The sequence below is a fragment of the Canis lupus genome, chromosome 1 (genome assembly GCF_003254725.2).
Source record: "Canis lupus dingo isolate Sandy chromosome 1, ASM325472v2, whole genome shotgun sequence".
NCBI lineage: Eukaryota > Metazoa > Chordata > Mammalia > Carnivora > Canidae > Canis > Canis lupus.
In genome coordinates, this window is record NC_064243.1 from 28,310,021 (window position 1) to 28,335,215 (window position 25,195).

General features: G+C 37.3%; 1 protein-coding gene across 7 annotated transcripts in view; it reads left to right on the top strand.

Annotated features, from left to right (window-relative positions):
- The window catches only part of LOC112644163 (L-lactate dehydrogenase B chain-like), a 171,201-nt gene that overhangs the window by 99,985 nt on the left and 46,021 nt on the right, over positions 1-25,195 (top strand). For 2 of the 7 annotated variants that reach the window (XR_007412199.1, XR_007412197.1), the window contains exon 9: positions 20,998-23,868. The exons of the other annotated variants lie outside the window; for them this stretch is intronic. The gene's annotated coding sequence lies outside the window, so the exon portion shown is untranslated. Of the gene's footprint in view, positions 1-20,997; positions 23,869-25,195 lie in introns of those variants that run through there. 7 annotated transcript variants of the gene reach the window in all.

The following is a 25,195-nucleotide window of genomic DNA, read 5'->3' on the forward strand; positions in this document are numbered from 1 at the left end:
TGCAGGATTAGGCCAAATGTGAAGGGAATAAAATATGGGAGAACCTTCCTACTTATCCATGAAATAATTAATGATATGAAGTTGAGCTTCTAGGCTCTAATTGAATGGGTTATTTTTCGTTTAAATGAAAATTGGCCTGTGGTGTTACTCTGCAGCTGCTTACCAGCTGTTTCCTTTCTATTGTGGTTCTTGTGAGCTCCCTGCTTTAAATATATGTATTGCTTGGGAACCTGAAGGATGGAATAATACTTGTAGGTTCAAGGTAGTAAATACTTTATGACACTGATAATGTTTTATTTGCATTTACCAAGGTCCCTGAAATACTATAAGTATTCAGTTAATAATTAGTTGATAAATAATTATAAAAATATATAATTATAAAAACTATAATAATTTTAATTTTAATTAAAAATTTTGTTTGTTTTTTGATTTTTAGTTTAGTCCAACATGTTTAAAATGTTTCCTCTTAGTTGCTATTCTAAGTATGTTTGTTTAAGCTTTTCCAGAATGGCCTCCTTGCTCTGGAATTAATAAACTAATTAAAATCATAATCTCACCTCTCTCATCTGCCCTTCACTATTCTGCCAAGCTTGTATGATTGCCTCAGTTTCCCACTCAGCACTGAACTTAGAAACTTGAACCCTGAAAGGAAAGACATTTATATGCCTACAAGCTTACGAATTATAATAAACATTATGTTCATGGAATAGCAGCTTCAGACATTTTGTGCCTCACTGGCCTGATGACAGTTTCATTAACAGGAGAAAATCCTTTGGTTTGTCATATTGAGTAGGATCTGGGCACAGATAGGTCAAGGAATTGTAACCAAAGATAGACGGTATCTCAGTATCACTGTTCAGGATTCACAAACTGTGGAGTTTAAACAGAATGGAGTATGTCTATGTTATCATTTTTATCATTAGAAAATTGAGGTTAAGTTATAAAGATAACTAACATAGCATTTTTCATGTACTATTTAAGTTTTCTATATATGTTCACTTATTAATCCCCTTGATAGGTAGGTATTGTTACCATCCTTATTTTATAGACAGAGATACTGAGACAGAGAAGTGTTAAAAAAAGTTGTACATGATTATGCAACATGTAAGTGGCAGAGCCAGGATTTGAATGCAGGTAGCCTGACTCTTTGCCCTATACAAAACTATCTTGAGTTGTTGCAAAGAGTGAATAACCACATATATTCATGATTTCAGAATTAGTTTAGTGTCAAATGCTTTGTAATTACTGTGTTTGATATGTTTGACTTCCTCCAGACCAGTTAAACACTTCAGGTGATTCCTTGGGCGCACTGACGGGCAGTGACAAAGCTTCCATCTAGAGGATAAGTTAAGTCAAGATGAATAGTCACACTAAGCATATCAAGGCATATCAGAGTACACCAGGCAATGTCAGCCAAGTGTGGGCTGTGTTGATCTGGGATTCTTACATGTAATCAGGTACCAGTAATTAAAAGTTTTCATATGAACCCCCCTTTTCTGAAACTAAGTAAAAACTCTCATGCATTCTTATGTGATTTATGCTAAATTTCAGAGCATTCAAAGGTTCCATCACCCTAATATTTCCTTAAATTAACTAGATCAAACTGCTGAGCCCATCATAGAGGCTTCTGAAATATTTTTGCTTGTTTGCTTTTTAAAAATATTTTATTTATTTATTCATAAGAGACACAGAGAGGCAGAGACATAGGTAGAGGGAGAAGCAGGCTCCCTGTGGGGAGCCTGATGTGGGACTCAATCCCAAGACCCTGGGATCATGTCCTGAGCCAAAGGCAGATACTCAACCATGAGCAACCCAGATGCCCCCCCCCCCCCTTTTAAAGGCTTGTTTGCTTTTGGATGGGTAGATGGATGAGTGGATAAGTGAAAGAAGAGAGCTGAAGTACACAGGACTTGTGATATTCATTGTGGCTACCAGGAAGTAATGACAATCTTTAAATGATTTGCTCTTCTTTCAAAGCTTTGTCCCCTCCAATCCTTAACAGACAGACAGGGAAGAGGAATTGGAGCAAGAGGGGTCCTATCTAGATAGTTTTCTTTTTCCTTCTTAACCACAGTTATCATAAAATGTGGAATAATTTAATCTCCATATTATTTTCAGTGGAGGACTAAGAATATAAAGAGGAACAGAAACTACAACAACCAGCAACAACAATCATACTGAAAGTAAAATTAAATTATTGAGTTAGTAAGTGAGACCTATGTAATGATGGCTTAATATATAAGCTCTGTAAGCCATGTTATTATAGGGTGGTTCTGATCAGTATCTTAGAGCAAGGAGCTATAATAAGAGTACTATTAAATACTTTGCAAATCAGTACTTGCAATTAGATGCAAAAGATCTATATACACTTAAGATGTATACATTCTATACTTATCTTCAGAACATTGGTTTTCTTTGATTTAATGTATACTTGCATATTAATTGGGAGAAATTGGCAGGCTTTAACAATAGGTTTAAATAGTCAAAACAAAGTACTGAATGAATAACGTGACAGCTGACATGTGCTTCACATATAGTAGACATGGTACAAACAATTAAGAAAATGTAGATAGGCATGAATAGGTAGACATAAACAGATGAAATGATGGTGCCAACCTCTGAGCTCCACTTGGAGGTGTTGAAGTTCAGCCCTCTGGGAAGGTAGAATGAACAAGTAAAAAGGCATAGCCAGTCATTACTAGGAGAGGCAGTCAGAATATAGGCTGAGATCTCAACTATATGGATAATACTTAAGGATTCAAGGTTAGCAGAAGCAATCCTTTCAAAAGTGACACACACATATTCAATAAGGAAAGGATGATTGGTGTTTAAGAAGTGGGTGAGAAGGGATCCCTGGGTGGCGCAGCGGTTTGGTGCCTGCCTTTGGCCCAGGGCGCGATCCTGGAGACCTGGGATCGAATCCCACATCGGGCTCCCGGTGCATGGAGCCTGCTTCTCCCTCTGCCTGTGCCTCTGCCTCTCTCTCTCTCTCTCACTGTGTGCCTATCATAAGTAAATAAAAATTAAAAAAAAAAAAAAGAAGTGGGTGAGAAGTGTTATCAAGTAAACCCAGGTGTTTTACTATAAGATTAAGAAATGGTCAAGGCAAAAGAACTGGCCCAGGCAAATCAGCTGGCATAGAAAGACTAGAGAGCTGAATGGGTCAGAAAACCATTTTAATACAATGATTCAGGGCTTTCCACTGCATCACTCTTCAATTTTCTTCATCTTAAAAAGGGTCCAATGTGGAGATTTCCACAAAGCCATAAATATCACATGCAAAAGGATAAATATACAAATTTGCATTTAGCTTAAGAGATTAATTACTTAAGTGGACAATGAGGAGAGAGGACAAGATCAATAGCACTTTGCATGAGAATAAAATAAAAATAAATAAAATGAAGTGTTGCATTAGGACTTAAAAAATTTAAGCTTGATTCTGTCACAAGTTAAACTGTGTGACTTGGCACAAAATCTTTTAGATTCTTAATTTCCTTGTATGACAAAGAGGATATTGGAATAAGATTATCTCTGAGGTTCTATCTGGACTTAATTTTATAGTTCTGTAGTTTAGAGATTTTCACTAAGTACAAATTCAACATGAAGCAGTGCTGTGACATGAGATGCCCCAAATCTAATTTATTAAGAGAGATACAGAGAGTTAATCATCCCACAGTCTTCAGCATTAGTCACTTCATTTGACTGGACAATCAAGTTCTGATGCCATATATTTGGAAGTATATTGAAAAATTAATAGCACATCTGGAGGAGGGTGACTAAAGTGTTTATGATTCTGGGAACAATATTCTAGAAGAAATGCTAAGATGAGCTAAGATTCATTATCCCAGGCCATAGAAGATGGAGTTTCCTGCAACTTTACTATTATGTAATCTCTACTTGAAGTTCTAGGGGAAGGTTATAGGAAGATATTCCTAAAGGCTATGTAAAAATTAATAAAAAGAGGAACTTTCTAATGATTAAAGTTCACCACTAATAAACTGGATTGCCTTGTAGTAAAGCTATGTCCCTGAGAAAGATAATGTTCAGGGAAGAGTTGAACACCCATCTCTGGCTAGAAAGCTGGATCTGATGACCTGGAGGATCTGGACACTCAAAGTTACTTTCATTCTAAGATTATCTGAGTGCTAATGTTAGTTTTGAAATTACTCTAAAAATAAATTCTTTTATTAGTATCAGATATGACTAATTTTTATGATAAACTGGCTAGCTATTTTTTGATTAATCTGAAATAAAAGAAGGTTATCAGAAATGAAACAAAATGTTTTTAAAACTCAGAGGATTCCATTCAGTTCCAAATAAGAAAAGTAGGAACTGCAATATAGTCTAGAGGTTCATCCTCACTCTCTCCTCTGCCCCTAATCGTTCACATGGTTTTCCCTCAGCAGACCTCTTTCCCATCTAATCCTGCCTTGGCATCTGCTTCCTGAAGGGTCTGAACGACACAATAATAAAAGTGAATAAATATTAGCTATTTTATTTAAATGTTAGCTATTTTACTCTTTCCTCCATGTCTCCTACTTATTTTATTTTATTTTTTTTTGTGAATGGTTTCTTTCTGTTGGTGGATATAGAATTAAAGTGAGTTGGAATTTTTTTGTGTTCTTTTCTAATGGGAAAATAGAAATGATCTTCCTGTTATAAAATAACTCATTATTTTAGCAGGATTGTCATGATTTAAAATTGAAGAATTCTAAGAAGTGAATATTGTAAGTGGAAGTATTTTAACATCATTTAATATTAAAATTCACCTCTAAATGGATTTATAAAATTCATATTCATGTGTGCAAGGTCACTATTAATTTGTAGACATGACTTCTAGGAGAAACAGCAGGCAGAAGTAGAGAAAGTCAGACACCTGGCCAGGCCAAAGTCCCTCCACTGTCCAGATTTGGTGTCAGCTCCTTTTCTGTCTCTTGTGCTGGCATTTCTAGCCAGTGCATCCCGGATGACCCAAAACCAGGCATTTCCTGCAAGGTAGCAGAAGGAACAGGAAACACCATGTGCTTCCTGGTTTTGGAGGTGGCACAAGGCTGTGAGGCAGCCAGTAAAAGCAAACATCCAAAGCAGGAAAGAATTTAGTGACCCTGTCAACAGAATTTTGCTTTTCAGCAAAATGATACAATCACTTCTCAAATTTCAGTCTGGACTCAATAACTATGGAGAACACACTTACTACAGAACCTTTACTTTCAGGGGGTCCAATTTAATAAGGTAGAGAAGACAAATGCCGACTCATTCAGGGGAGAGTAATAGAGATGGACTCTGCCTTAGTAGTCTCAGAGCTTGGTAGTGCCCTCAGTAGTGACAAGAGTTGAGGAAAGGCCATTTAGGAATCACTACACTGAGAAGGACAGTCTTGAGAAGAAATGAAGAGAAAAGACATAGAATTGTCTTTGATGGAAGGGTACAGTCATTCTAGTTGAAGAGAACTGCAGTGGGACACAGAACTGAGGCACAGAGAAGGATTTGTGAAAGGGGCCCAGGAAATTAGGTAAACCTTTGAGGTTCTTACACATGGTAAAAGCCCCCATATTTCAAGAAGTAGAGTGAGCCTATAGGGAAAAATATATTTTTACATTATTTAAGCATGTCTCTTTTAGGGGAAGGGAAGAGGAGCATGATTTGTGTGGCTTCCCTGAGATGGCCTGCCACCTCTCCTGGTGTTGGTGGCATCCGGTGAGGTTAGAACAACATCAAGTTTTTGAAAAAGGAATGAGCTTTTATCCCCAAGAAGAAATATAATATAAAGATCAAAGGCAAGGATGGGATCAGCGTTGATATGAATTATAGTTACTGAGGAGTTCCTGAGGCCTCTCAACACAGTCTTGCTTGCAAAAATGGACACACATGACTTTTTATTTTTTTATTTTTTATTTTTTGACTTTTTAACAATCTTTGTTAAAAGTTAGTAATTCATGATGGCTTTATAAAAATATAAGGCTGGGCAGCCCGGGTGCTCAGCGGTTTAGCGCTACGTTCAGCCCAGCGCCTGATCCTGGAGACCCGGGATCCAATCCAACATCGGGCTCCCTGCATGGAGCCTGCTTCTCCCTCTGCCTTTGTCTCTGCCTCTCTCTCGGTGTGTCTCTCATGAAAAAATAAATTAAAAAAAAATAAAATAAGACTTATATAATCAAGTTTTATCACATATGAAGTTTACATTTGCAATGTGAGATCAAAAGAACAAAAATTTTCTGCATCCTGAATTAGAGCTATCACTAAACAAGTTCTATGATTTAGAAACAGATAATTAAGTATTTTTACAAGATGCAGGTTCAATGAATATTTTTAAAATGATAAATCCACCCATTTATTCAACAAACATTTATTTAAATAGTGATACATACTATAAAAAATAGAGTGATGTGATAGTGACTGGGCTGTGGCTGTGTAGGAGGGTGGTGCTCTCCAATGTAGACTGGGAGCTAGTCCTGAAGCCTAAATTTGAAAACTGATTTCTATAAAGTATGTCTAACTTCAGAATTGCCAGAAGGTGTACAATAACATTCCAATTTAAATTCAACATTTCCCTGTGGAAAGTTAAATTTTGTTTATTTTAGGGTTCTTGGACTTTTTCCGGTGTTTTATTTTCATTCTGTTTGAAAATGAAATTGAGGGGAAAAAAAATTATTTTCAGTAATTGAAGGTAAATCCTTAAGCAGGGATTTCTCTCTGTTTGGCTAATGTTTCATTGACCTTTACAACTCTGGCATTTCTAGAATGCCAACCAAGTGATTATTAGGGACTCTCCCCAGTTAAGTTTCACTGACACTTTCAGAAACTGTCAACAACTCTTTCAATAATTATAATTTTTTATGTTTGTATAGTAATTAATTTGCAATCATACATTGTTTTGTTGAATATTTGAAGTTGACTTTATGAAAGACATTCTTTTCGATAATGCATTTCCCAGGTAAAGTAGAAACATGCTTGACTTCTCAGGCTCATACATTAAGAAGAATTTATCAAGTGCCTATTATGTGCCAAGTACTTCTAACATTAGGTTGAAGCCTATGAAACTATTAATAGTCCAGTCTTTTTAGCTTGAAAAATTAAAAAAAAAATTATATGGCTCAACTTATTTAGAAACAGTCTCCTTTAAAGAGCTTTCAATTGCATATAAAGTTTTAGATGTATAAACAAAATGAATGCATTTTCAATTTGTATTTATTTGTAATTAGAAAATTTGTGGCCTTGGAAATTTAAAATTCTATGGGTCAGGAATACTTCTGTATAATGAAACTGTAAGCACTGATACAGACTATTTGGAGGAAAAGTTTTTGTTATTAAGTATCCCAGAGTAACAAATGAATTCTTAAGCCCTGTGCTGTAACAAGGAATTACTTATTTGTCCACTTTGTTGTGATTTGAAATGACAATTTAGAATCAAAAGTAAAGTGAGGATTGAATAGTAGCCTGGGTTTTGTTCCTGCTTGGAAGAAGTAATTAATCTTTAACTTCCTATATCCCTACCTATGTTCTTTCAAAAGCACAAATAATCTCTTTTATCAGAAACCTCCTAAATTCTAAAGCAATCACAATATATACTCATATGGAACAGGAAATTAGAATGATGCTAGAATAGGGAGAGACATGTATATTCTTGAATTCAGAGCTTTTTTCCCCCTCTCGTTTGATTTAATGCCTGATAAGAGCAGTGGCATATGGATTCTGTTTTTATTCAAAGCCTGATTTGTGGTTATGATTCCTGGCAGATATGTTCACCACTACAAAAGTCAACAAAGGGCTTGAATTGTTGATCCTATTTAACAACCCTAAAAGAGTTCATTGTTCTTGGTCCCTTGGGGACAAGGGGAGGCATCGTAGGGGAGTGGGAGAGAGAAGGCAAGGAGAGGGATATGAATATTGTAAAATGCTGTTATTTTAAACCTGAAAATTTTGTTTTAATTTACATTTAGGCATAATGAAGAGAACACAGAATTAGAAGCTAAAAAGATGTGGTTCCAGTAGACTAAATCCACCCCTCCTTCCTCATTAGAAGCTTACCTACCTCTGTATCCATTGTTTCCTCGTGGTCCCACTGCAGGAGAGGGGATGACCCTTCTTACCAAAGGGTCAATTCTCCTCCCAGCAAGCTCAGAATCCCATCGCCTTCTTGTTCTCTTTTTATTAGCCTTCTGCTCTTCTGCATCTTCATCTTCTCTCTAATGTATCCTTCCTATCAGCATTTAAACATACACAGTCTTTTCATTTAAAAAAAAGTTATTACCTCCAGTTACCATGTTAACTCTCCCTTTCTTTACCTGCACACAGAAAATAGCATAGAAAGGAAACAGTTGTCGTTACTCAATGGCTCCATTTCCTTAGCTCACATTTATTAATCAGCCTTCCTCTGGAAGGGTAAACTAAGATCACCAGTCATTTCTCTGATTGATGATAATTCCAGCACACATTACTGAAATTTCATATCACTTGACCTCATATCAAAGAATAATACAGATGATTATTCCATCCTAGTGGGAAACTTTGCTAGCTTGGTTTCCATGATACTAGATCCTCTCATATGTTTGGTTAATTCTCTAATTTCTCCTTCTCATTCTCTCTTCCCAGAAAATCCTTATCCACCTAACTATAAACACTGAACTCCTTCAAGCTTCAATCCTATGCTTCTTCTCCTTTCCCAAGATCAAACTTATTTAATAGTTTCCTGGTCTCAGGGAATCCCTAAGTAAAAAGTATTATATCTAAAGCTTCTGATATGTTAGCATGACCAGTAAGTTGTAGATATAGTAAACCAATAATAATGTTAATGCTCCTTTGAAGAAAGAATGATAGTTTTCTTTTTTTTAATAATAAATTTATTTTTTATTGGTGTTCAATTTGCCAACATACAGAACAACACACAGTGCTCATCCCATCAAGTGCCCCCCTCAGTGCCCATCACCCACTCACCCCCACCCCCACCTCGGCCCTCCTCCCCTTCCACCACCCCTAGTTCGTTTCCCAGAGTTAGGAGTCTTTATGTTCTGTCTCCCTTTCTGACATTTCCCACCCATTTCCTCTCCCTTCCCTTCTATTCCCTTTCACTATTATTTATATTCCCCAAATGAATGAGAATATATAATGTTTGTCCTTCTCCGATTGACTTACTTCACTCAGCATAATACCCTCCAGTTCCATCCACGTTGAAGCAAATGGTGGGTATTTGTCATTTCTAATGGCTGAGAAATATTCCATTGTATACATAAACCACATCTTCTTTATCCATTCATCTTTCGATGGACACCGAGGCTCCTTCCACAGTTTGGCTATTGTGGACATTGCTGCTATAAACATCGGGGTGCAGGTGTCCCGGCGTTTCATTGCATCTGTATCTTTGGGGTAAATCCCCAGCAGTGCAATTGGTGGGTCATAGGGCAGGTCTATTTTTAACTCTTTGAGGAACCTCCACACAGTTTTCCAGAGTGGCTGCACCAGTTCACATTCCCACCAACAGTGCAAGAGGGTTCCCTTTTCTCCGCATCCTCTCCAACATTTGTGGTTTCCTGCCTTGTTAATTTTCCCCATTCTCACTGGTGTGAGGTGGTATCTCATTGTGGTTTTGATTTGTCTTTCCCTGATGGCAAGTGATGCAGAGCATTTTCTCATGTGCATGTTGGCCATGTCTATGTCTTCCTCTGTGAGATTTCTCTTCATGTCTTTTGCCCATTTCATGATTGGATTGTTTGTTTCTTTGGTGTTGAGTTTAATAAGTTCTTTATAGATCTTGGAAACTAGCCCTTTATCTGACACGTCATTTGCAAATATCTTCCCCCATTCTGTAGGTTGTCTTTTAGTTTTGTTGACTGTATCCTTTGCTGTGCAAAAGCTTCTTATCTTGATGAAGTCCCAATAATTCATTTTTGCTTTTGTTTCTTTTGCCTTCGTGGATGTATCTTGCAAGAAGTTACTGTGGCTGAGTTCAAAAAGGGCATTGCCTGTGTTCTCCTCTAGGATTTTGATGGAATCTTGTCTCACATTTAGATCTTTCATCCATTTTGAGTTTATCTTTGTGTATGGTGAAAGAGAGTGGTCTAGTTTCATTCTTCTGCATGTGGATGTCCAATTTTCCCAGAACCATTTATTGAAGAGACTGTCTTTCTTCCAGTAGATAGACTTTCCTCCTTTATCAAATATTAGTTGACCATAAAGTTGAGGGTCCACTTCTGGATTCTCTATTCTGTTCCATTGATCTATGTGTCTGTTTTTGTGCCAGTACCACACTGTCTTGATGACCACAGCTTTGTAGTACAACCTGAAATCTGGCATTGTGATGCCCCCAGCTATGGTTTTCTTTTTTAAAATTCCCCTGGCTATTCGGGGTCTTTTCTGATTCCACACAAATCTTAAAATAATTTGTTCTAACTCTCTGAAGAAAGTCCATGGTATTTTGATAGGGATTGCATTAAACATGTAAATTGCCCTGGGTAACTTTGACATTTTCACAATATTAATTCTGCCAATCCATGAGCATGGAATATTTTTCCATCTCTTTGTGTCTTCCTCAATTTCTTTCAGAAGTGTTCTATAGTTTTTAGGGTATAGATTCTTTACCTCTTTGGTTAGGTTTATTCCTAGGTATCTTATGCTTTTGGGTGCAATTGTAAATGGGATTGACTCCTTAATTTCTCTTTCTTCAGTCTCATTGTTAGTGTATAGAAATGCCACTGACTTCTGGGCATTGATTTTGTATCCTGCTACACTGCCAAATTGCTGTATGAGTTCTAGTAATCTTGGGGTGGAGGCTTTTGGGCTTTCTATGTAGAGTATCATGTCATCAGCGAAGAGGGAGAGTTTGACTTCTTTGCCAATTCAAATGACTTTAATGTCTTTTTGTTGTCTGATTGCTGAGGCTAGGACTTCCAGTACTATGTTGAATAGCAGTGGTGAGAGTGGACATCCCTGTCTTGTTCCTGATCTTAGGGGAAAGGCTCCCAGTGCTTCCCCATTGAGAATGATATTTGCTGTGGGCTTTTTGTAGTTGGCGTTTAAGATGTTGAGGAATGTTCCCTCTATCCCTACACTCTGAAGAGTTTTGATCAGGAATGGATGTTGTATTTTGTCAAATGCTTTCTCTGCATCTAAGGAGAGGATCATATGGTTCTTGGTTTTTCTCTTGCTGATATGATGAATCACATTGATTGTTTTACGAGTGTTGAACCAGCCTTGTGTCCCGGGAATAAATCCTACTTGGTCATGGTGAATGATTTTTTTAATGTACTGTTGGATCCTATTGGCTAGTATCTTGTTGAGAATTTTTGCATCCATGTTCATCAGGGATATTGGTCTGTAATTCTCCTTTTTGGTGGGGTCTTTGTCTGGTTTTGGAATTAAGGTGATGCTGGCCTCATAGAACGAATTTGGAAGTACTCCATCTCTTTCTATCTTTCCAAACAGCTTTAGTAGAATAGGTATGGTTTCTTCTTTAAACATTTAATAGAATTCCCCTGGGAAGCCATCTGGCCCTGGACTTTTGTGTCTTGGGAGGTTTTTGATGACTGCTTCAATTTCCTCCCTGGTTATTGGCCTGTTCAGGTTTTCTATTTCTTCCTGTTTCAGTTTTGGTAGTTTGTGGCTTTCTAGAAATGCGTCCATTTAGTCCAGATTGCCTAATTTGTTGGCGTATAGCTGTTCATAATATGTTTTTAAAATCGTTTGTATTTTCTTGGTGTTCGCAGTGATCTCTCCTTTCTCATTCATGATTTTATTAATTTGAGTCTCTCTCTCCCTTCTTTTTAATAAGGCTGGTTAATGGTTTATCTATCTTATTATTTCTTTCAAAGAACCAACTCCTGGTTTTGTTGATCTGTTCCACAGTTCTTCTGGTCTTGATTTCATTGAGTTCTGCTCGAATCTTTATTAACTCTCTTCTTCTGCTGGGTGTACGATCTTTTTGCTGTTTTTTCTCTAGCTCCTTTAGATGTAAGGTTAGCTTTTGTATTTGAGTTCTGCCAGTTTTTGAATGGATGCTTGTATTGCGATGTATTTCCCCCTCAGGACTGCTTTTGCTGCATCCCAAAGATTTTGAACGGTTGTATCTTCATTCTCATTAGTTTCCATGAGTATTTTAAATTCTTCCTTAATTTCCTGGTTGACCCTTTCGTCTTTTAGCAGGATGGTCCTTAACCTCCACGTGTTTGAGGTCCTTCCAAACTTCTTGTTGTGATTTAGTTCTAATTTCAAGGCATTATGGTCTGATAATATGCAGGGGATGATCCCAATCTTTTGGTATTGGTTCAGACCCGATTTGTGACCCAGTATGTGGTCTATCTATTCTGGAGAAAGTTCCATGTGCACTTGAGAAGAATGTGTATTCAGTTGAGTTTGGATGTAAAGTTCTGTAGATATCTGTGAAATCCATCTGGTCCAGTGTATCATTTAAAGCTCTCGTTTCTTTGGAGATGTTGTGTTTAGAAGACCTATCGAGTGTAGAAAGCGCTAGATTGAAGTCACAAAGTATAGGTGTATTATTATCTAAGTATGTCTTAAATTTGGTTATTAATTGATTTATATATTTGGCAGCTCCCACATTCAGGGCATATATATTGAGGATTGTTAAGTCCTCTTGTTGGATAGATGCTTTAAGTATGAGATAGTGTCCCTCTTCATCTCTCACTACAGTCTTCGGGGTATATTTTAGTTTATCTGATATAAGGATCGCTACCCCTGCTTTCTTTTGAGGACCATTTGAATGGTAAATGGTTCGCCAACCTTTTATTTTCAGGCTGTAGGTGTCCTTCTGTCTAAATGAGTCTTTTGTAGACAGCAAATAGATGGGTCCTGCTGTTTTATTCAGTCTGACACCCTGTGCCTTTTGATGGGGTCATTAAGCCCGTTCACATTCAGAGTTACTATTGACAGATATGAGTTTAGTGTCCTCATGATATCTATTCAGTCCTTGTTTTTGTGGATTGTTCCACTGGACTTCTTCTTAAAGGGGAATTTTAAGAGTCCCCCTTAAAATTTCTTGCAGAGCTGGTTTGGAGGTCACATATTCTTTCAGTTCCTGCCTGTCTTGGAAGCTCTTTAACTCTCCTTCCATTCTGAATGAGAGCCTTGCTGGATAAAGTATTTCTTGGTTGCATGTTTTTCTCATTTAGGACCCTGAATATATCCTGCCAGCCCTTTCTGGCCTGCCAGGTCTCTGTGGAGAGGTCTGCTGTTACCCTAATACTCCTCCCCATAAAAGTCAGGGATTTCTTGTCTCTTGCTGCTTTAAGGATATTCTCTTTATCTTTGGAATTTGCAAGCTTCACTATTAAATGTCGAGGTGTTGAACGGTTTTTATTGATTTTAGGGGGGATCTCTCTATTTCCTGGATCTGAATGCCTGTTTCCCTTCCCAGATTAGGAAAGTTTTCAGCTAGGATTTGTTCAAATACATATTCTGGCACTCTGTCCCTTTCGGCGCCCTCAGGAACCCCAATTAAACGTAGGTTTTTCTTACTCAGGCTGTCGTTTATTTCCCTTAATCTATCTTCATGGTCTTTTAATTGTTTGTCTCTTTTTTCCTCAGTTTCCCTCTTTGCCATCAACTTGTCTTCTATGTCACTCACTCGTTCTTCCACCTCGTTAACCCTCGTCGTTAGGACTTCTAGTTTGGATTGCATCTCATTCAATTGATTTTTAATTTCTGCCTGATTAGATCTAAATTCTGCAGTCGTGAAGTCTCTTGAGTCCTTTATGCTTTTTTCTAGAGCTACCAGTAGCTTTATAATAGTGTTTCTGAATTGGCTTTCTGACATTGAATTGTAATCCAAATTTTGTAACTCTGTGGGAGAGAGGACTGTTTCTGATTCTTTCTTTTGAGGTGAGGTTTTCCTTCTAGTCATTTTGCTTAGTGCAGAGTGGCCAAAAACAAGTTGTATTGAGAAAAGGAGAAAAAGAGAGGAGAGAAAGAAGGAAAGAAAAAAGAAAAAAAGGAAGAAATAAAGAAAAAAGAGAGAAGAAAAAGAGAAAGAAAAAGAAAGAAAGGAAAAAATAAAGGGTGGGGGAAGCAAACAGAAATCAAAAAGCAAAAAACACCAAAAAAACAAAAAACAAAAACAAAAAAACAAAAAATAAAAACAACACGGGGGAGTATCTTCTGATTCTGTATACTTTAAGTCCCTTGACTTCCCCTGGAGCTTGTCCGTCTAGCTGGTCTTCTGGGGGAGGGGCCTGTTGTGCTGATTTTCAGGTGTTAGCACTTGGGGGAACTGCTCTCCCCCTTGCCTGGTGCAGGGCTCAGTGAGTAATGTGTATCCTGTTTATCCGGTGAGGCCACTGTGAGGTACAGTGAGGGTTGTTTACCCCGTGAGGCCCCAAGAACAGCCCCAGTGGCGGGGCCAGCTCTGGAGCCCTGGAGTTAGCCCCCGCAGTAACTCCGGAGCTCTCTCTCGGTCTGCAGGGCCTGGAGGCTCCGGGGCGGGGCGGCTGATCTGCTCAGCTCGGGGCAGGAACGTCCTCGCTGTCCTGGGCCCTCCCGGCCTCTGCCTGTCCCGGGGGGAGGCCGGATCCTGGGCTGTGTCCCGGCGCCCTGTGCTCCCGGTCTGCGCTGTTGGATTCAGTCTCCGGCCCCGCAGCCCCCTCCGCAGCCCCCTCCGCGGAGCCGCCGCCCGAGCCCCTCCGAGCTGCTCCCGGGCCGCGCAGCCCCCTCTGCACGGAGCCTCTTCCTCTGCCCGAGCCCCTCTGAGCTGCTCTGGATCCCGCCGTGCCCGCTGCAGCCCTTAGGGAGCTCGGCGCACTCTCCCGGGGCGCAGGTGTCTGTTACTGTCCCGGGGAGCCCGAGGGCATCCCCGCCCTCCTGGGTCCTGCTCCAACTCCCTGCGAGCCCCTTTCCGCCCGGGAAGGTCGGTGCAGCTCCTGCTCCTCCGGGACGGGGCTCTCCTGTCCTGGGGACACTCGCCCCAGCCTCAGCCCAGCTCCTCGCGGGGCCCTACCCCTTGGAGGCCTTTGTTTCTTTATTTCTTTTCCCCGTCTTCCTACCTTGATAGAAGCACGAACTCTTCTCACTGTAGCGTTTCAGCTGTTTTCTCTTTAAATCTCAGGCCGAATTCGTAGATTTTCAGGGTGATTTGAAGGTTATCTAGGTAATTTGGTGGGGACAGGTGACTTGGGGACCCTACTCTTCCGCCACCTTGCCCCTCCTCAGAACGATAGTTTTCTATGGATATGTTTATTTTGGCCAACTTATCAGCCTTCTCATTTTGTGTGATTCCCCTTCTCACCAAAAATATCAACTTGGAATAAAAACTTTAATTTTTTCCCTTTTTAAAAAATTTTTCTGCTTGATTTTTTCAAATCTCATCCTAGAAGACCTGAAAGACATCACAAATTACTACTTAAAGAGATGCTAATAAGATGTGATATATTGGGATCCCTGGGTGGCGCAGCGGTTTGGCGCCTGCCTTTGGCCCAGGGCGCGATCCTGGAGACCTGGGATCGAATCCCACATCGGGCTCCCGGTGCATGGAGCCTGCTTCTCCCTCTGCCTATGTCTCTGCCTCTCTTTCTCTCTCTGTGACTATCATAAATAAATAAAATTAAAAAAAAAAAGATGTGATATATGATGTGTAGTATATGGCAAGAGTTTCTTCCCCTGTTGTGACTATAAATGACCTTTTAGTTTTCTTTTATTAAAAAGAAAAAGGATAAATAACTTTGACTTACCTTTAAAAAATCTACTTATTTTCATAAAATTTTAAAACTCATAAGGCAAAAAATAAATTCTATGAAATAACTGGTCTCAGACAAAATGAAGTTTACTTTTTAAAAAATTAATTAATGAGTTAATTTTTAAAAGTAGACTTGATCAATTTAATTTAAGTTTGTTTCAAGGTTTTATTTAAATTCTAGCTAGTTAACATATACTGTAATGTTGGTTTCGAGAGTAGAATTTAGTGATTCATCACTTACATACAACACCCAGTACTCATCACAGCAAGTGCTCTTCCTAATACCCAACACCCATTTAACCCATCCCCCACCCATCTCCCTCCAATCCTGTTTGTTCTCTATCTTTAAGAGTAACTTGATTTTAGTTGTTAATTACAACACAAAGATTTATTGTCAATGCTGACCTCCCAAAATCATAAGCCAAAGCATTGTAAATAAAAATATAGCTTAGGATATATAAAAGCCAAACTTTTTTACATAAGACTTTGACAAAATAGTTTCTTACAGAATGAGATGATTAGGCTTAAATATAGGTTTAGCAGTTGCAATATTATTATGCGTATGTGTCGGTTCCTCCATCTCTTTCATAGGCCTATATCTAGATAAAAAATTGTTTGAACAAAAAAGAATGAAATATACATGTGTAATATGAAACTGCTTGTTTTTTTGCTGCAAAAATATATAATTCTGAGTCAAATATATGAGATAAGCATACATGTATTTAATTTTCCACTGTAAGCAGAAAACTACTGTCCTTGTTTTTGATGCTGGTTGAAGTCAGAAACACTCATAAGTGAAAGAAGTTAAAACCACAGCAAAATATTCACTATTTCCCTATAAGGGGCAGGATTCTCTATTTATACAGAAATCCAGAACTTATTTAAGGCAGAGCACTAGCTGACATCTTGCGTGATTAAGCAAACTTCAACTCAAAGTTATTCATCCTCTCTCAAAGTCAAGTTCTCATTCTGAAAGGAAATAGTGAGAAAGGATCTCTCACACAGTCATACACTTGGATTGAAAGGGAGAATACTTTCAGTGTTACTCTGAAGTTCTCTGGATGTTTTTCAATATGGCTTGAGACTTGTCCTATGCCCTTCCCTCTCAAACCCAAGTAGCAATTAAAATATTTCAAAATTTCCTGTTGCAGTATGTTTTTTCTAAAGATATGATTTCTTTAAATTCAAGAATCTTGTTATTTGAAGTGAAGACATGTTCCTGGATCTTATAAAGACTTGTTCAACTGGATAATATGATAAATGTTTGCTAGGTAGGCTAATTTCTATAGCCATTCTTCATCTTCAAAGCATCCAGCAAAATCTGGCCTAATAATATCTGGAAAATGCTCCTATAATTTCCTTTCAGCTCAAACACTGTTGAAAACGACCCCTCTGTTAAGTCACTGGATTTCTGTATATAGAGGCATAGGTACCCTTTCCAGATTTTTACACTATCTTAAATCTATCTTTAGTGAATTGGTCTTTTTTTTTTGTTTTTTTTGGTGTTGTTATTTTTTAAAAGATTTTATTTATTTATCTGAGAGAGAATATAAGCTGGCAGAGGGGCAGAGGGAGAAGGAGGAATATACTCCCCTCCGAGCAGGGAGCCCAACAAGGGGCTCAATCCCAGGATCCCAAAATCATGAGTCTAAGGCAGGCTTGCTTAAGCAACTGAGCCACCCAAGTGCCCCCCTGGTCTTTGTTTATTAATAATTTTTATAATATCATCCATATATGTTTTCATTTCATATTCAAGCATTTTTGACACCAGTAGTTCTCTGAAAAGAAATCAGTATATTTTGATGTCAGTGTGAATATAGACTTTGGGTTGGCATCGTCAACACAGTTACTGAAGCAGTGCTTACAAAATAGAACTTCTGTTTTCAGATATGCACATAAACATCAAATGTATCTTGTATTTTACTTGTTTTGAGCAACATTTTGCAGTAGAAAAAATTTTTTAATTTCACTGTCATGTAGAAATCTTACAAATTCTACAGTGTGACATTTATTTGTAAAATTTGTTTATCAAACTAGAGAGAAGCTGTTTATTTCCAGTTTATTATACAAAATCTCTTTAGCCTTGTGTGACTTATCATCAATATGTCAATATATCATACTGGTTGAGAATGGAACTTTTTCAGTTTTTGTGCAGAATCTCACCTTCACATTTTACTAATCATAATTTTGCCTGCTACCCTTAAGTTCTCATCAACCATGCAATTTTTTTCTAGGTTATAAATTATGCTTTTAATAATGCCTAAGTAGAGCAGCCCAGGTGGTTTAGCGCTGCCTTCAGCCCAGGGCCTGATCCTGGAGACCCGGGATCAAGTCCCATGTCAGGCTACTTGCATGGGGCCTGCTTCTTCCTCTGCCTGTGTCTCTACCTCTTTCTCTCTCTCCTCTCTGTGTCTCTCAATAATAAATAAATAAAATCTTTAAAAAAATAATGCCTAAGTAACTTGCTTTCTGAGCCATTTCATTGAATGTTTTCAACTAAATCTTTTTTTCAACTAAAATCTTTATTCTGTTTGAGATTCAAATTGCTTTTTAAAATAATCAACATCTTTTTTGTCAGATGGCTGTGATTTTTAGGTGTCTTTCCAATTTTGCTAGAGTTATTGCTGCTTTTTTAGTTGTTTACCACAGAATGCTCCATACATAAGACAGATTGGATGTCAAACTCATTAAGTAGTTTTTGTCGTAAAGATGAACTTCCTTTGGGTCCCTTGCTGCATTGGTGCAGTGAATTGACTCAGAAGATTGTAATTTCTCATCATTAACCTTATCAAAACTGTCCATAGGCCTAAGTCTAGAACCTTCATTTCCACCTTGTTTGCATCTTTGCATCATCTTCAGACATCACCAGACTTGTCCATCAGACATATTTTTGAAACACTAATGCAAATAAAGTATAAAACAGAAAGGCACAGTAACAAAGTGAGAAAATCCTGAGAAATACTAAAACCTCAAATACAATTTACTTTTACTCTATGTAATCCACATTTTGCAGCATTTAATATAAGAGCAGGTGGCAGGGGGCAGTTTATTGTTGGTGTGTATAATTGTCTTTAGAATGAAAACTTCCCTTTGATTTTCTATTACACCAATAAAGCTCATTTGCTTCCAGTCAGTTGGTTGAGCATAAAGGGAGGTGGGAAGGCAATTTGAGAGGAAGAGGTTGATGTCATTCATCCACCTAACTTTACTTTGTGCAACAATAGCAGTCATCAGACATCAAAAGCCTTCCCTACCTGACATCAAAATGTGAGAATGGACTCATCCTAATGAACACTCTCCCCCTACCCACTTCTGGGAAGGGCTGAAAATTCTGTAACAAAATTGCTAATAAGAATTTTCAGTCATAGCCCATTACATCATGCAGCATATGAAGCTCAAAAACTGATGTTTAATATTTTTTCAATAATTCTTTCACATAGGAGCCCTGGTGATATTTCACAGACCCTAGGATTCTGCAGAATTTTAATGGAGAAAGCCTGTTGAGATAGTCTCACCTACTGTCATGGTTTCACTTATCTTCCTTCAAATATATGCCTCCTCTTAGTTCTGGGCATATAAGTTGCTTACTCACTGTTTCCACTTGAACATTTTATAAGCATATCAAACTCAATATGCTGAAACCCAGATTCATGATGTGTCCCTTCTTCCCTCACCACTCATTTCAAAAAAGAAGATTGTGAGCCACTTCCAGTGTTGCCTGCTTCAACAAATTGACCAATATCCATTAATTGCACACATCAGCAACCTGGATGTCATTCTTTACTCAATCTCTTTAACCCCCATGTTTAATCGGTCTCCAATTCATGTTGATTCTCCTTCCTAAATATCATTAAATTGGTCGTTGCTTTTATTCTCCTATAGTCCAACTATTCTCCTTATCTGGGCTGAATTTTCAGAAGAGACCTTAAGTGATCTCCCTTATCTACTATTAACCAGTCCAATATATTCTTCAATATGTTGCCAATTGGGTGATTTTTAAAATACAAAATCTAATCATTCCTCTTTCTGCTTGAGATTCATTAATAACTATAAGTGCAATGCTCTTAAAATAAAGACCAGAATCCCTAATGAGGCATACAGTGATGTGTGTGATCTGGCCCCTGCTAACCTCACAAGCCTCACCTCTGACATCTCCCTTTTCCTCACTGCATTCCATTCATGCAGACCCTTGAATCTCCTAATCGGAATCTCCTAATCTTTGCACTTGAGGCTCATGCCAGCTTGCCTTTGCCCATGTACCTCTTACTACTACTTCATCTCACTTCTACCCATTCTTAGATCTGAGTTAAAACATTGTTTCCCAGAGAAGCTGGAAGTTTCTCAGTACTGTGTACTTCTGCCTAATTTCACTTACCACAATTATTCTTTTAAAGATTTATTTATTTATTTATTTATTTATTTATTTATTTATTTGAGAGAGAGACACCGAGCAGAGTAAGGAGGGGCAGAGGGAGAGGGAGAGAGAGAATCTCGAGCAGACTCCCTCCTGAGCCTCCAACTGGAGGTTTGATCTCATGCCCTGAGATCATGAAATCAAGTCAGACACTTAACCAACTGAGTGCACCCCCACTTACCACAATTCTAATTTCATAATTAATCGCACACTTTGTTGGTTATTATCTATCCCCAGTGTGACTTCAAGTTCTCCTAGAAGGCAGAGGATATATTTATTGTTTACTCCCTTATCTCCAGCATTAATACATGTAAAAACAATTGGCGGGATAAATAAGTTAAATGAATGAATGAATGCTTAAATTCACTACTTTGCTTCTTTCATACTATTGCTCTCAACTTCAAGAATAGGATGACTATAAGCATTACATAAAGGAAACCTAATTTTCTATTTTAGTCTTTTAAAAATTAGACTTTTTACAGTAAACAAATTTGTTTTTAACATTTGAAATTTTACCCCACCATCTCTTGTGTGTTGTAAGCTTTATGTGATAAAATACAGCTTCAATACACAGCAAAGTAACAAACAACATGAAATTTTAAGTTATAAAAATATCCGTGGCTTGAATTTATTAGCATGAAAAATCATCCCATTTATTTGTAAGAGCAAATATAAATATTGATTTGAGATTAGCTTTGCAGCTGTTGAGTATTTTGGTGCCCATTAATTATTGTAAGACAGTTTTAAAACGTACAAGAAAAATACGAAGATCATTTTATAGTTTTATTTCTCTTACTATTATTTAGGAGATGGCATTTTGAAATCACTGTTTCCTATGAAGAAAAATGCCTAAATATATAGTTTTAATGCATTTGTATGCCAAAATTAATATTTATTCTCTTTTCAGTTTGGATACAAATCAGCATGGACATGAACTTAGCTCTTTTCTCCTGGGATACAAGAACACACTATTTAGATTCAATCAGAACATCCAGATGTAAATGAACTGTTCATCCAGAGTTCACAGGATGTTCACTTTGGCTTCAGTCCTTTCAGACTGGATCTATGTCAAGACTTTAAAAAAAATTAATTAGTAGTTCTGGCAAAATTAAAGAATATTGTTATTCCAGCTTGAAATACTTTAGATTGACTAGTAATTTCAAAAGAAAGGTTGTCGAGATGTGATCAATAATTATTTAAAGTATGAAGCTTAAAAATTAACCTCCTGATGTGGACTATAAGGTTTTATTCCCCCACTATATTATCGAAAAGCAGGGTAGGTATTTATCAGGGAGGAATCCAAAATCAAAGGTAGAAAGGAACATGCCTTTTAAGGTCTTTTCTATCCCTCCTTCATCTCCTCTTCCTTTCAATATACTACAGTTCCAAGCTGAGACACTACTATGGCTGTTCATGGCTAGCTCCCTGCTGGTTGCCTGGACATGACTACACCAGTTGTTGGGGTATTTTGACTAGAACAACCTACTATGCTCATGGGAAGTGTAATGCTTTTTTCTCACTAGTTCCAAGGGCTGAACTAGTGACAATCAAAACAAAGAGAATCCCCCAAAGAATGTCAGATATGCAAATTATTTATTTAAATTACCTGTCTGACTTCACATTCTTCTGGTGGTAATTTAAGATCAACACATTTTTAAAGTTTAGTCTCATCTTTTCCAAATGGCAACTTGTTTTCCAGAAGTTACTAGCCACTATGATTTGAGGTAGTGATAGCCTGGGATTTTCACAGACCTATTGAGCCAAACAGGAGTTTTTTACCCTCTAGTAAAATAAACCTGGATTTGTAAGGCCTAGACCAGAAATTCTTCTACCTTCTATTTAATATGTTTGGATTTGTGCAACACATTCCCTAGAAGCATTCTACCAACTACCCAATACAATCCTAAGCAGGACAAACATAAAAGAACGTCATACATTTCTAGGTACATTGTATTTATACAGAAGAAAATAAAAATTAAAAACAAATTTAAAAAATGACTAGAGGAAAAAAACACATTACAAAGGAGAACAATGAGAGATGGCCAAAAATCTAGGCCAGAAAATCTTGAAATAATATCTTTAAAGTCAGTCAATGTAGAAAAAAAAAATCAATCTAGAATTCAATGTCCGACAGAAATATCCCAGTAGTTGAAGGCAAAAAACAAAACAAAAAGCCAGAAACATTTTCCAGTTGACAAAAGCTGAAAGTATTAGTTTTCAGTAAATCTATACTACCCAAAATGCTGAGAGATTTTCAAGCTGAAGAAAAGTGATACCAGATAGAACCTTAAATTTGCAGAATTCAATGAAGAGAATAAAAAATGATAAATATTTGACTAAATATTAGAGAACATTTTAATATTTTTACTTTTAATACATACATATTTTCATTTCTTTAAGAATGAATTTATTATATAAAGTACTCATTTTAATACATATAAATTTTATCAAGAGTATATTGCTAGGTGAATAATTTAAGATACATTCTTAAAATACATATTCCTAAGTATTGTGATTAAGCAAGTAGTCAGTAGATTTCCACAAACCTGATTCAAATCTTTATGTGAACTCCAATCAGCAGTGTAGACTCACACAAGCTATTTAATCTCTCTATACCTAAGCCTCTCATTCACAAAATTGGGATTTAAAATTAATCTATCTCCTGCTGCTGTTGTGAGAATTGGGATAATATGAAAACATGTTTAGTAAAATAGCAGGTAATAGTAATACTTGTTTTTCTTGTTATTACTATTGTCATTAATTACTGTAGTTTGGAGTCAGGCACGAGCCTGACTTGTTCATCATTTACCAATTGTGTGATTTTAGATAAAGCAGCTAAGATTTCTGAGTCTCCGTTTATTTATATGTACAATGATAAAACCTTCCAGACAGCTGCTGTATTGTGCTTTCACTAGAATAATGCAAGTGTTTGTATATAGTAAATGCTTAAAAGATGGAGATTTTTGTTATCTTGATGTCTTCAGTATCTATTGATTTCTCTAGGATGGAGAAAGGAGGGTGTTGGCAATGCAACACCAAGTTGGGTAAGGGTGTGAAAGGGGAAAGGTGTAACTTTCATCATGAAAATAGTTTGTATTTGTCCAGATATATCAGGACAAATGCATCAAAAGCTATAAGAATATTTTCAAGTTCCCGAAAGCTTCCAAGCGAGCTATAAAGAAGCAAATTACCCAGTAATACTAAATTTTAACAAAAGCAAATGACTTCAAAGACAATCTTAGGATTTTTAAAAAATTGTAAATAGGCTTCTAATTATTTTGTAATCATTAATTTATTTACACAATAGGTAAGTTTATTCAGTTTTAGTGATGAGCAATATGCTTTATCAACCTATCTTCATTCATTCATTCACATACTCAGAGTAACACAGCTGTAAAACTCTCTTGTTATACAAAATAAGTTTAATATTGACTTTAGCTTAGAAATAAGCTAAAGTTATATGAAATTGTATGATTCATTAGATGTTGACTAATAGGAATAAACCTTCTTGCGTTTAGAATTTTGTATTTTAATGGTAAAGTTGTAACCTTTTGACCCTGAGAATTAAATAATTTAATGTGTATAAAAATGACTAGACATATCTAGAAAAGGTATCTCTTCTAAAAACTGGAGATATTGCGCACCCTGGATGGCTCAGTGGTTTAGTGCCACTTTCAGCCCAGGGTGTGATCCTGGAGACCCGGATCGAGTCCCATGTCGGGCTCCCTGCATGGAGCCAGCTTCTCCCTCTGCCTGTGTCTCTGCCTTTCTTTCTCTGTATCCCTCATCAATAAATAAATAAAATCTTATATAAAAAAAAAACCTGGAGATATTTTATTTTATGAATAAGGTTCAATAGATTCCATTCAACTAAATACAAAGAAATTTACACTGGCTTTGTTCTCTTAATGAACATACATATAAAATATGTCATCTGAACTGTAAAATCTACTGGCCTAAAGTTAGCTAGCTGTCTGTCTGATTTTAACCCAGGTAAGAAATGTAAAAAATGTGTTGGCTACTTGTCGGTGTGTATTGTTTCATAATGAATGAGTGATCTCTGTTGTTTTAGAGAATATATTGGCCAAAGTCCATGCAGCTATTATCAATTAGAGCATAAGGCATTCAGTCTACATTTCTTGTTTCCTAAGACTTAATCATCATAATTTGGTAAATACATGGTGACCATAGGACTTTCTGTGAGGACTAAAAGAAGTAAAAAAAGAACCTCCTCCCACATAAGAAATGATCTAGTGGTGGACTCAAGAGAAAGAGTGAAAATACATATGAAAGAATGCAGAATGCACACTGAGGTCAACCAAGGACAATGGTCAGACTATTAAATGTGGTCTGTTCTGTTCAGACCTGGAATGTAGTGACCCTGCTTATAAAGGTGGACCAGATGCTAAGTACCAAATGATTCTAGGGCTGGTGAAATAAAGAGAGGCATTACCCAAAGAAGTTCATGAGTTCATTGGAAAAATGAGGAAGTAAAACTATTATCGTGAGTGGCCGGGGTCATAGCCAGAACAGATAGAATGTGCTCCAAGACTAAGGATAAAAACATAATTGTGATGGGTTGGGAGAGAAGCCAGGCCTGAAGCCAAGGGATGAAAAAAATAAATGAGGGGAAAGGTAATAAAAAAGTTCGGTGATTGAGGAAGCCAGGTCTGTGAACAAAGCATGTGTACCAAGTCCTTTCCTTCATGCAGTGCCCAGGGAAAGCTCTCTAGGGCTCGAGTGGCCTCTAAGGGCACCACTCTGCCAAGCTACACTGAGCTAAATGTAATTGTGCTGCTTTTTCCTTTGAGTGGGTGCCTTTGTGTACTGTTCATAATTCTCAACAGCTCAATCTTCTTGGTTCCATTCTTGAAATTTCAGTATTCTTATCAACAGGAACATGCCCTTTCCCTCCCTAGCCTCTTAGAATGGTGTCCCAACATTTCTTGCTGATTTTTTTTTTTCTTGCTGATTTTTAATACTTGATTTACAAACAAAATATCCATCCCAAGCTCCTCCTTCACTACCCACCAAATCAAAAAGCCAAAAATGCAGTATTTCTGAGTCCAAGGAATGTCACAGTCGTCACCCAAAAATGAGGACAA